At 35.7% G+C, this 13055-nt stretch overlaps 1 protein-coding gene across 2 annotated transcripts in view; it reads left to right on the forward strand.

The window, feature by feature from the left end:
• The window catches only part of LOC101737651 (tropomodulin), a 102562-nt gene that overhangs the window by 34160 nt on the left and 55347 nt on the right, over positions 1–13055 (forward strand). The gene's annotated exons all lie outside the window — the stretch shown is intronic.

The raw sequence follows: 13055 nt of genomic DNA on the forward strand, positions 1-13055 counted from the left end.
AATTCATTAATTTACAATCAGATAAAATCTATACAACCTCAAAATTCGAAGCGATAAGTTATCTGTAAATAAACGACACTCATTTGGCCACAGATACTTCCTCATTAAAACCTTGGCACAGTGATCCTAGATCTCTGGATAATTCAGCGCTCGAGACAAACGATTATATTACACCCACCGTCCGACATTTGCAAAATAACAGAAAGGTTCGTTTTCACTGTTTCGAATTCTTAATTCGACTAGACGTAGCCTAGAAATAAAAAGATTTGATTCGTGATGGCCTTTATGACACGTTTAAATTTGTCGTCGTCGTGGCCTAAAGGATAAGACGTCCGATGCATTCGTATCGAGCGATGCAATGGTGTTCGAATCCCGCAAGCGCGTACCATTTCTTTTAATGAAATACGCACTTAAAAATGCTCACGATTGACTTCCACAGTGAAATAATAATAACATCGTGTAATAAAAACCAAATCCGCAAAATTATAATTTACGTAATTACTGGTGGTAGGACCTTTTATGACTCCGCACGGGTAGGTACCACCGCCCTGCCTATTTCTGCCGTGAACTAGTAATGTGTTTCGGTTTGAAGGGTGGGGCAGCCGTTGTAACTGTACTGAGACTTTAGAACTTATATCTCAAGGTGGGTGGCGCATTTACGTTATAGATGTCTATGGGCTCCAGTAACCACTTAACACCAGGAAACTCATAAATATTTTACGAAGACACAACAAAAATCATTGTCGCTAGCCGTTAGTGTAAACGCGCTTTAACCCAAATTTTACGGTCAAGTTTTGACGCGTACCGAATTAATTGATTCGCAATGGAAAGTGAAAATCTGGAGTAAGTCATTAAACGTGACATGACTTACTCTGAGCGGGTACTTACATCACTTTCTCTACGCTTAAACATTGCTTACTTTCATTCTCCATTTTCTTACTGTAGATGACGGGATGGATTATTTATTATCTATGCCGGCCGGTCAAATTCTAATAGATTTTCGAGCGTAGCAACTTGTAAATAGTAACAGTTTTTTAATTATTATTTTTTAAGTGATGTTACCTATGTCATGTCTTATTTTAATTTATTTTCATAATTTTAGGAAAAATGATGAAATGAAATGAAATGAGATGAGATGATATGGGATGAAATATAATCTCAGTAAAATGGTGGTGATTTACTGAGATTTTTTCAGTGGACTTTTTGGAGGATCCCGAGAAGTTTCGTCCAGCGGCTTTGTTTCATTTTCCCACATTTGTGCACTTTCACAGATATTAAACAGTTAATAAACCACCGTTATTACACATTTAAACCTGAAGAAAAACTAAATAGACAAAATAAAACAAATCACACAACTTTACTCCTCGCGTTCCCGCCAAAAAGTCCAGTTTTCTAAAATAAGACGTGTAATGCATATATTATACACTTAATATAGTGTAATGTGAGTATATAGTTAGGTAAAAGCCAGCAACAAACATTGTTCAGTATTTGAGTAGTAGCTTGAACTATTTTGACCAATGTTATAAAAAAAACGCATCCGTAAATAAAACTATTATTTTGCAAAACTAATAAATAAATAAGACGTAACATTTAACCGTAAAACTGATTTTGTTATATCTAGTTTTGTTTTCGTACTAAAAACTCAGATATAAAATGTCGATAATTTCCAAATTGACAGGTGACAGTTTAGATTTACGTTCAAGATTCATTCGCCCTTAACGCCAGTCCTAATTTGTTAATGGATCGGAACGTTAACATTAAGAATATTGGCAAGCGATGATCCTTAGTGATTTATTGTAACGTCGATCAAATGTATTGACAGACAGCTGTCAACGTTCTTAAATCAATGGTTGTCCTATATCAGCAACTAACGATCGTTGTGTCTTAAATAAATTTATTAGTAGGTGGGTATTTTTGGGATGACATTTATTAACACACCCTTTAGGCGTTAATGGTAATCTGTACCACAGATTTATTAAATAAAATTGCACTACTCCGGATTTAAGGCATCACGGTAAAGACAGAATAGGCCCGCGATACTGCTAAAAGATACTAAAAGATGCTGAGTGCTCTGAGAAAATTTTTGAGATGATTCCATCATCTCGTTTTTACCAACGCAGCGTCCGCCACCGGAGTAGAGTTCATCCATACTACCTGGAGCCACTGCGTTCATACAAAGTGCGTTTCCAGATATCTTTTTTGCCACGTACCATCCGGCTTTGGAATGAGCTCCCCACCAGGGTGTTTCCCGAGCGCTATGACATGTCCTTCTTCAAATGAGGCTTGTAGAGAGTATTAAACGGTAGGCAGCGGTTTGGTACTGCCCCTGGCGTCCATGGGCGACGGTAACCACTCACCATCAGGCGGGCCGTGTGCTCGTCTGCCTATACGGCAATAAAAAGCTTAAAAATAGCAAAAAAAGTAGGTAAATAATGATTTTAAATGAAAATATATTTGACCGTCGTCAAATATATTTTCATTTAAAATCCGTCGAATATAATAGGTTATGCGAAAAAAGATGTCAAAACATATTGCTTTTTGAATATAATATACTGGGTATTAAATTACAACGCTTCTGTTAGATTCTTTGACATAAAATAATGTAATAATGAGATTCAAGGTCAAAAGTTTAGAATCTAAGAGACAGACAGACAACCTCGCACGTCATTTATCTTATTTTCACGACTGTAAATATATATTAGAAGTCAATCAAAAAATATTTTCGTTTCAATTAGTTTTTCTAAATGCACTTTTAAACACAGTCCACAGACTAATTATATATAACCGCTTATCACATCAACGTTAGTAATAGAGTTTCAATAATCCAAAATTAGTCATTTTATAACTTTTTAAATTACCGAGAAAAACTATAAACATACAACTGCAAGTTGTTAAAAAGCTCTAATAGGAATCACACGAAAACTACTGAAATCTGTGTGCTTAGTGCGAGTTTAATAACATTCTCGATAGCGTAAAAGTTAACTCAAATTTGTAAGGAGTTGGAACGTTTGCTTACGTTTGCCGCTAGGGGCACGTTTGAGCCCCGAGAGCTTACCTAAACGTTAGGGTAATGCTGGTATAGCCTCTCAAGGCTATCAGCATAGATAAAAAAAAATGTGAACCCAAACAAAATTATTCTCTAAGCTGTTTTAAATATATATATATATATATATTTTTACAATCGCCAAAACGTTTTTCTTACTGCTTACAACTGCTTACAATTTTTGACTTTGAGAAAGATATTGCACATCGATACAAATACAACAGATTCTAATACAATCTGAACATAATCTCCAGTTATCGGTACGTTTTCATAGTAGATAACCGAACTTACCTATGTTGTCTCATATCTAATAGTACTATTCAGATTTGTGGATAATGACGTTAGTAAAAGTAGAAAAGCGAAGAAAATTTACTATTATTAGAATTTCATTTTACTAATTGTCCAACCATGTGCGATAACTTACCCATAGGGCTGTGCCTAAATCACAGGTCTGGGCTAAAAATTATTGATTGAAGCTAAGTAACGGTCTATTTTCATTAACCACACCCCTGACTCGGTTATTTTATGTACTTACGTCACCAGCGAACACGCGCTCTTATAGTAGGTACCTATATTTATGAGCGTATTTAGATATAAAGAATCGTACAACAGCAGTTTTACTGTGCTGAAAGTATAAGTAAGTAAGTAAGAAATTAAGTAAAAATTCATTAAGCAGCTGTTGAAAACCTGTAACGGTGTACACTGTACTGTAACCTGTATTATGGTATTTTTTTTCCTTACGACCTTCTTCATACTAAGCTAAACTCAAAAAAACTATTTTTTTTACCTATCTAATCGCTGGTAGTCTATGGTGCTATCGCTGCTACGCGCGGACGAATAGGTGAGCTCACGGGTTCAACCTGAGAGAATTTACTAACACTAGCCCTAGCAAGAGCAATGCTTCGCAGAATCTACAACCGGGTCGGAATCGCGACCCACTGAGAAGGTCCGGCGAGAAACGCATTGGGCGATTTTGATAGCATAGTTTGGGATGATGTATCACCGCTCACCTGGTTCGATGTGATTGCTAGAACCAATAGGCACTATAATGTGAATACAGCCGCTTGTCTAAAGATATGAGATTGAAATCTAAGTAGCACGAAAATAAAGTGTAGCTGTTATTAGATACTATGAGATCACGAAGCAGTAGTAATAATATAGCGAAGAGGGCAAAATCGTATATTTGTATCTTTGGATTAATAGTTAGACAAATAGTATCCATCGGTGAATCCAGCACCGGATCGGCATCGCGACTCACTGAGAAGATTCGGTAAGAAACTCAATAGGTTATGCCTATGGATTAGTTCGTTGATCGAACTCTTGTGATTCGCACGGCGACCGATATTTGAAGAGCTTAAAGTACTGAATGTGGACTCGGCATATGTGGCAAGACATGTTTCAGACGACGGCGGCTTTGCATTTCCCCATTGCATGGATCGGATATGAAAAAATCTTGCTTATATCAAAACTTTTATAAAAAACCACATTTCATAACTCGTCTATTTTTCAACGCGCATTCTAAACTGTTTTCGAAGGAAATGTTTCATAACACATCCGATAGATGACGCCACTTGCATTAACCTATATTAACGTATCTGAGTATAGTGGTGACTCTCAGCTGTTGCGATGCTATTTAACGATAGTTTAATAACAAACTATCAATACACCCCTGTTTCCGTGTATTTACAATGACATCTTTATAAGTAGAAATACATAATATATGAATGCTCTTTTTAGATATTAATTAGCTTGAAAGCGTATTAAATGTAATAACTTGAATTATAGTCTGTAAAAAACTAGTACATAGTTTTTTTTAACAGTTTTGCCGTTTCCACTAGATGAAGCGGAAAAAAATAAGTTTCATTAATTTGTTTTCTAGGTTAGACGACATCAAAAAAATAATGGTTCACACCCCATTTAATCACTTTTGGTTTACATTAAAGGCATACCTAACTATTACGAACAAGCTATTTACAGTTCATTAAAATTAAAAGCTTAATTAATGATCATTTTAAATATAAAGAAAATACGCGTCATTAGTACAGGACTGAAACGATGTGACTCCATTAATTTTTGTTTGTGCCAAAATATGCAAGATATTTTTATAAGTGTATTATTACCATATTATTTTTGTTCTTGATTTTTTTATGATAAACAGTGTTTAACAGTTTTTTATTTCATTGCCTGTAAATTTTCTTTGTCTTGTCTTAGTTGTGTTCAAAAGTACTCTTAGATCTTGTTATGATTGTCATCTCCAACATTCATGGCGCAAGAAAAGCTTTTTCACTTCCTCAGATTACATTAGGCATGTGAATAAAACGCCGGTAAGCCTACAGAAAGTCTGAAAGCAGTATGAATACTAAAATTCCAAACGTAAAATAAATAATACAATATTTAGTACCAAATAGAGATACGTATATAACTGATTGGGTAGATTGATTTGACACTCTAAATGCGAAACTAGCTCTTTTACGCATCGTGCGTATCTATATTGCTGGGGGCCAAGAAAGATTTAGACTTCTTTGTTGTGATCTAATATGATATATAGCATAGGAAAGAAATAAATACATAAGAAAGATATCTTATTAAAAAGACTTATGAAAACCCGCTGTGAACGTGTTAATTACAAACGATTGCATGTTTAAAATTATTTATTTACTTTATGCTTCTTATTCATCCAGCGCCATCTTCTGATGAAGGGGGGATCATTGAGGCGACATGAGCATGAGCCTTCTGTGAAACCATAAACGCAATTTTTCATTCGATCTTTTCTTTCTCAATTTCTTTGACTTGGGACTTGAATTCCTGAAATGGGTTCTTAGCTACAGCATCGTGTTCACAAGTTTCATTGTATTCTGTATAGCTGGAAATAGACAGCACAAATCAAGAAGAATGGAAGGGTTTCAGAGGCCAAATTTTCACTTCGAATCACCGAGGTATACATATGTTTTTTAGAGGACAACGTTTTAAATGATAACATTAAATTTACAAGAAGAAAGTATTTTTTAATAAATGATTTTTCTGAACTTTGTCCTGTGAAATATTTACACGTACAAAATTAGTTTCGGCTTCAAATGATCATCGCTTCATCGACATGACATTCTCGGGTCATTCACCTGTCCTTGTTCATTTAATTATAATACTTCAATGTGTAATAATGAGCTTTTCTCTGATACACAGTCAAAATGGTGTGTCGCAATGTTATTTTTTTTTTCATTGTAATGTTTATTATTATATAAATTTTTGTATACGTTTTATTAATATTCTTTTTTGTTAATATATTTTTTTATACAATACAAAATTGTTTAAAGTACTGAGCTTACAGTTATGTAAAATACTAAGCAGATGACAATAAAGAGCGCGAAACTAAACCGTAATTACGTATTAATACATAAAACAACCTTTTAATACATAATCTTTTCAAATCTTTCAAAACACCGCAGAACTCTTTCCTTCCTTCATTTTAGACTCGGAATTATCAAAGAATACCAAATATTACAAAGAACATGATTCCCCGCCAATTTTTTTTTTTTTGTTTATTTAGATTTTGTACACAAGTTTTATTTGTATAAGGGAAAACTTCATTTTCACTCACCTCAAGTCGTCCGATTTTGACGATATAAAAAAATATATAGTGTTTTTAACATTTGCATACCCATCAAGAGCCATAGAAAAAATACAATAATTTGATTACTTCCCTTTATTGTCCTGATCTAAACCAATTGAATTAAAAAAAAAACATGAAACTAATTGTTAGTTCGTTTTGCTATGTTACTGTATTTCTTTTTCATTTCATTGTTTTTAAACTACATATAATGATTACTAAATTATTTCGGATATCACTCGTAGGTATGTAATGAGTCATTCACAGCGCGTTGCCAAATATAACGGGACGCATAAATTGTATTAATGTTTTTAAAGCTTCCTATTCGTCTCTAATGGACAACGGTCGTTAATAGGCAACCGGTGTCAATGAAAATGTAAATGGAGAGTATGTGTATGTGCTTTCACATTAATTTAAGGCTGGAAAATAATGAAAACGGATACGTATAATCGCGATATCAACGAGTTCGTAGGGTTGTCATATTAGCTATGAGAATTTTAATGAATTCATCGAAATATACAAATTTATAAATGCAATTTTGATTAAACAATAACATTATAAAGACAGTTATAACGTGAAGAATGTTAGGTGTTTTTTATACGCCACATTCTCTTGAAATGTGTATTTGTATATATTTTTAAATCGAGAACCTTTTTTTCTCTCAAGAAAATTATTAACTTATGAAAAAAAGGAGTGTCGTTTTTATGACACTCGTTATGACAACGTTTTTACGTTTCTCGAACGTATTACGGAATACGAAATACCATAAAAACTTTTTCATTACGCTTAAACTACTATAAGGTATGTAATGTATGCATGGGGAAATAAAACTATGTTAAAAATTAACTGACTTAATTATTAACTGAATTAACTGAATGAACCTTTTTTAAGCCTTGCTCATTCAGCGGTCTTCGCCATCTTTCTTTTCTCTTTCATTGCCTTTTTTTCCCTTTCTTATCGTTTTCTCTCACTCACACCTTAACGGCTCCGGTCCACACTCTTTTCATACGTTCCGTTCTTACCAATCCTACCGGTCACCGTTCTCGCCGATCCCGTCGCTTGCGACGAAGGGCTCGACGAATAAATTAACCTATAGACACAGCCCACTGAGCTTCTCGCCGGATCTTCTCTGTAAGTCGCATTTCCGATTCGGTGGTAGATTCTGTGAAGCACTGCTCTTGCTAGGGCCAGTGTTAGCAATACTCCCGGTTAGAGCCCCGTGAGCTGAAATAGCCTCTCAAGGCTATTAACATAGGTAGAAAAAAAAACAATCCTACATGTATGTAAGTGCTGTATATGGTGGACAGGAGGTCTCTCACTATATCTATAACACGTCTGGGTTTTGAACTACAATTCCATTGCCTTGTTGGTTTGGGCACTAGACTGCTGTGGCCAGCGACCCTGTTCAATGTATCACTTTCCCAGATCATCAGCTCTCGGCCGGAATGTGTGTGTTTGTGTTAGATTTACGGGTATCATCTGGGTGAACTTGATCTTACCTCGTATTTGTTATTTTCCATAACACATAATACGTTCCGAGCTTAGGGACATTAATTTTTAGTAAGCAATGTCTGAATTTTAACTATTCGCATTAATTTTTACAAGCTTTCGTTTAACTTACATAATTTGTAGAGGTCAAACTTTAGAACAGCTTCTTCTTCTGTCGGACTTGATTTTCTTTTTTTCATTTCAATGACATACGAATTTATGGTAATCGTGATCTAAATCGACCTTCGATCAACGGTCAACAACTCAGTCACGAATTCTTATTCTTTATCCTTTATTGTACACACAATTAATACAATACAATAATTGCGAAAAGTTATAAAATGGCGAGCTTAACTCAACAATTGAGTTATCTACCAGCTAAACGTTCTTAAAGAGGGAGAGCTTTACATAAGTGGGTAGAAGAGTACGTTCTAATCAATTTACTTATTGATACAATACGCAATAATAATAATAATATATAAAAAATAAACACGAATACATCATAAATAACATAAACATATACATACACGTACATATATAATGAAATACACAAAATAAATACATATAAGTAATACTAAATGGATAGATAGTCCTAACCGTAAAATCAGATTTATAAGTTTCCTAGCTTACTTACTTGAATATTCTTGCTGTCTTGTTCACGGTTCGCGTTAATAAATAACATTGTCAAGAAAAACCAGTAAACAGACCTATTCAAAATTCGAGCAGGAACTATGTTAAACATCCAAAACTCTTAAATACCACTCGCTAATGATTTAATGTCGAAGATAATTTCGTTCGTTACCGACTGGCCTAATTATAAAATCATTTTATGAAAATTTATTGAGTCTGTAAATTCTGCCAGATCGCAACTGTCTTTTTATTTTATTTTTATTACATCGATGATTATTTTAAGAATGCCATGAGTTGTTTTTTGGCATTGAACAAAGGGCTAGTGCCCGCATAGCTGTTTTCTAAACTTAACTAATTTATTTGGAAATTTTGAGGTTCTCTTATTAACTTTGTGCGGCTCAAACGCATCTTAGCACTAATTTAAATACATTACAGTGTCACAATATCAATAAAGAATCCATTCGATCTATATGTGTCCCTATATTTAACTTCATACATGCACATCGTTAACTTGATTACAATGTTTTAAAAAGTGGCACCGTCGTAAAACGTTATAGGACCAGAATAAATCACATCCGAACTATAACTAATATATCTCTCTTCGAGTGACGTAAAAATGTTCGAAGAATTTCGCTAATTCCGTCGTGTAGCGTGACCCGAATCGGTGGGAAGCTTCCTCTTCCTGGTTCGAAAAGAAAAAAAGCGAAGTTTTGACGTTCAACACGCGATCTAACAGTCGACGATAATTAGGAAACCACTCTTTTAGTTTCATTAAAATAGTGATTCCTAGGAAAAAGTAGCCAATTCCCATTTGACGCTAAATTTTCCTAATAAACATCTCTATAGGGTACTCGTTATTAGTTAGTTATAGAAACTTAGATATTGACAGAAAACAAAACTTAACATTCGTGTCTGTTCACTGTTAGAAGCAATTACGCGAAACCGCGCGAATGGAACCACGTTGCATAATGACTCGTAAAAACACTGAGCGCTTTATTTATAGTTTAAAATTAAAAGTTATTGGTGGGGGTCATGATCACAGGTGACAGCAGTCCTTGACCAATGGGAGAACGCGTAAACCGCGCCAATTTACTTTCAAAATGGCTTCTAAAAATTTATTTCTTAATTCCAGGTAAGTCACCTTGAAAATTCGACGACGCGACAGCGATGGACGGGATGAAAATAAAAGCCGGCAACTGTTTCCTGCGATCAAAGAAAAACAAAAAAGTATTTCGTAAGAACCTATCCGGTATTTATTGTGTTTGTCGTATTACAAAATAGTCATGGATGTTATTAGATGATTACGGGAACAATTTGATAGAAAGTTATTGTAACAAACATTCAGTTCGCGATATTAAGATAATTAGTTGTTTAATTTTTAACTGACTGATTCGGTGTTGCAATAGTTAGAGGGCCTGACCATTGCGCAGTCGAGCTGGGTAGAGTTCGACGAATAACCTAACCTACATATCAGCCCGCTGAGTTTCTCGCCGGGTCTTCTCAGCGGGTCGCGATTCCGATCTGGTTGTAGATTCATTCGCAAAACTCTTGAGTTGTTAGGTCTCCTTCGGAGGCGCTCGGGCATCTGTTAGCAAATCCCACCCCTCCTGGCTAAGCCTTTGCTCGCTCACCTGCCCTGGTGAAGCTGGAAAGACCTCCAGGCCACAAGTAATACCTCAATCATAAAAAAAAAAACTATTGCGCCGAGGGTCGTGGGTTTGATTCCCATATTGGACAAGCATTCATGTAATGTACAGGTTTGTTTGCTCGTTGTCTGGGTGTTTATTATCTATGTATAGTCGTTTAAACGTATTTAATTATGTACGTCTCTGATACCCGGATAACACAGGTCCTAATTTGGGGCCGGAAGATCGCCCGTGATTTGTTATCAGTTATTTATTTATGTTTTGTTATTTTATAGGTTATAAATGTTTGTCTTCTTTTTCCCGCCGTGGTCTTATGATTGTAGTATCTAATTTTAGATACTAGTGTAGAATGTTTTAAAATATTCTTCATTGTTGGTATGCCTACTCGCCTTGTAGTTTTTTTTTTTTTTTATGTGGATATTTCAGTAGTTATATCCTAATAATAAATAATAGTTTTTTCGAATTGGGCTTCAATGGATTTTCGGAAGCTCTTCCTGCTATTTTTTTCAATCTATACTAGACCCTATTTCCTTATATTTCGTCCTCAAAATCTATTTGACTAATGGTAATGCTATAGTAACATATAATAAACAGCTTTTTTTATTGCTTAGATCAGTGGACGAGCTCACGTTTCACCTGGTGTTAACTGGTTACCATAGACATCAACAACGTAAATGCTGCTACCCACTTTGAGAGCCGAGTTCTAAGTCCCACCCTTCAAACCGAACTGCTTCATGGCAGAATTGGCGGGGTGTTGTCACACCCGAGCGAGGTCACAAGACAACTGTAAAATCAGTAAACAGCTTCTAACATATATTAAATTATATATAAAAAATTTAAATAACATTATTAATAAAAATTAAAAGAAAAATCATAAGGTTTAGGTTTTTTTTTTTCGGGTCGATCCTCAGACGAGTTGTCCGGGCCACAGAGACACGCGGGGTATAAGAGAATTGACGCTTTGCGGATTTCGGGAGCAGACTGCAGACCCAAGGATATTTTAGGGCCCTAACCACCAAACAACTGGTCCTGCACCTCTCTCACCCGACGTTCGATCTCCGCCCGAGGTCAGAGCGCGGACAAAACCAGGCTCCAGCAATCTAGTAACCACTTAACATCAGGTGGGCTGTGAGCTCGTCTACGGATCTATGCAATAAAAAAAAAAGAACATAACTACATTCAGACTAGCGGCGCCACACCTAGGACACCAGATCGACAGGTCGTCGACGATCGTTGGAAAACTGGATTAGTCGTCGTAGCCTAAAGGATAAGACTTCCGGTGCATTCGTGTTGATCGATGCACCGGTGTTCGAATCCCAGACGGGTACCTACCAATTTTTCTAATGAAATACGTACTCAACAAATGCTCACGATTGACTTCCACGGTGAAGGAATAACATCGTGTAATAAAAATCAAAGCTGCAAAATTATAATTTGCGTAATTACTGGTGAGTCCGCGGGAGTGCGTTTCGATTTGAAGGGTGGGGCAGCCGTTATAACTATATTTGAGAACTTAGAACTTATATCTCAAGGTGGGTGGCGCATTTACATTGTAGCGTTGTCTATGGGTTCCAGTAACCACTTAACACCAGGGCTGTGAGCTTGTCCACCCATCTAAGCAATAAAAAAAAAACATAAGATTGTTTTTATCTTTACTTGACCAACGACAAAATATGTATGTCTGGTATATTAAAAATAGCAATATATACCCCATTCGTGATTTTAAGTGATATAGGCAACTCTTTACCCCGGGGCATTGCAATACTATTTCATTTTTCTAAATTACGAATTAAATGCGTGGAATATTAGATAAATATTTCTTAGAATTCTTTCATCAGATCTACATGCAAATGAAACACCAAAAAATAATACCGTTTTCTACAAATCGTCATCAAGGGAGAAAAAAATGTTTCAAGGCCACTCTCGCGACACACAATCATTGTTCCCGGATCATTCCTTTGTTTTTGTTTACACAAAGATTGACCGTCTAAACGGTGGAGCCAATTTAACTTTGTCTTCGTCAAAATTACCATTGCGCATATTTCGGAGTTATTCCAACAGTTCGTAATATTTCTTGGCACTGTACCTCACAATACAATTATCTTTTATCTTCATTATATCATGTTTCGAAGACACCATCTGTTTTTCCGCTCACAAATCCGATTAAATATTACACTATACGAATATTTTTTTAAAACGCATCTGACCTATAATTCTTTGAAATGTTGCGATCGAAACATTGTATTGGTGCAAACGCGAAATGAATTCGTAGCGAATAAATACATTGTTGGTTAAGCGTTACGATCCACCGGAGCATAGTGTTGTACCGACACTCGATAAACGACTCTATCGAAAAGCAGTTAAAATAGCGTATCGAGCGTCAATCCAGGGAACACGGTACGGATTTATCGCGGGCTGTTAGTAGAACCGCGTATTTATATTAAGTGGAGGAGCTGTCAGCGCCTACGCTGACGCCGCAATTGGATGGTTCAATGCAACATGATTTAAACAATTAATTTATCAAAAGTTTGATGTAACACTAGCACGTATAATAATATGACAATATGAATCTGGAAACCCTGACGAACACGTAGCAGTGGTCGCCATTGATGAACGAGGAGTTGATTCCCAAGTTTCTGGTCAT

This window comes from Bombyx mori, chromosome 9 (genome assembly GCF_030269925.1).
Source record: "Bombyx mori chromosome 9, ASM3026992v2".
Taxonomy (NCBI): domain Eukaryota; kingdom Metazoa; phylum Arthropoda; class Insecta; order Lepidoptera; family Bombycidae; genus Bombyx; species Bombyx mori.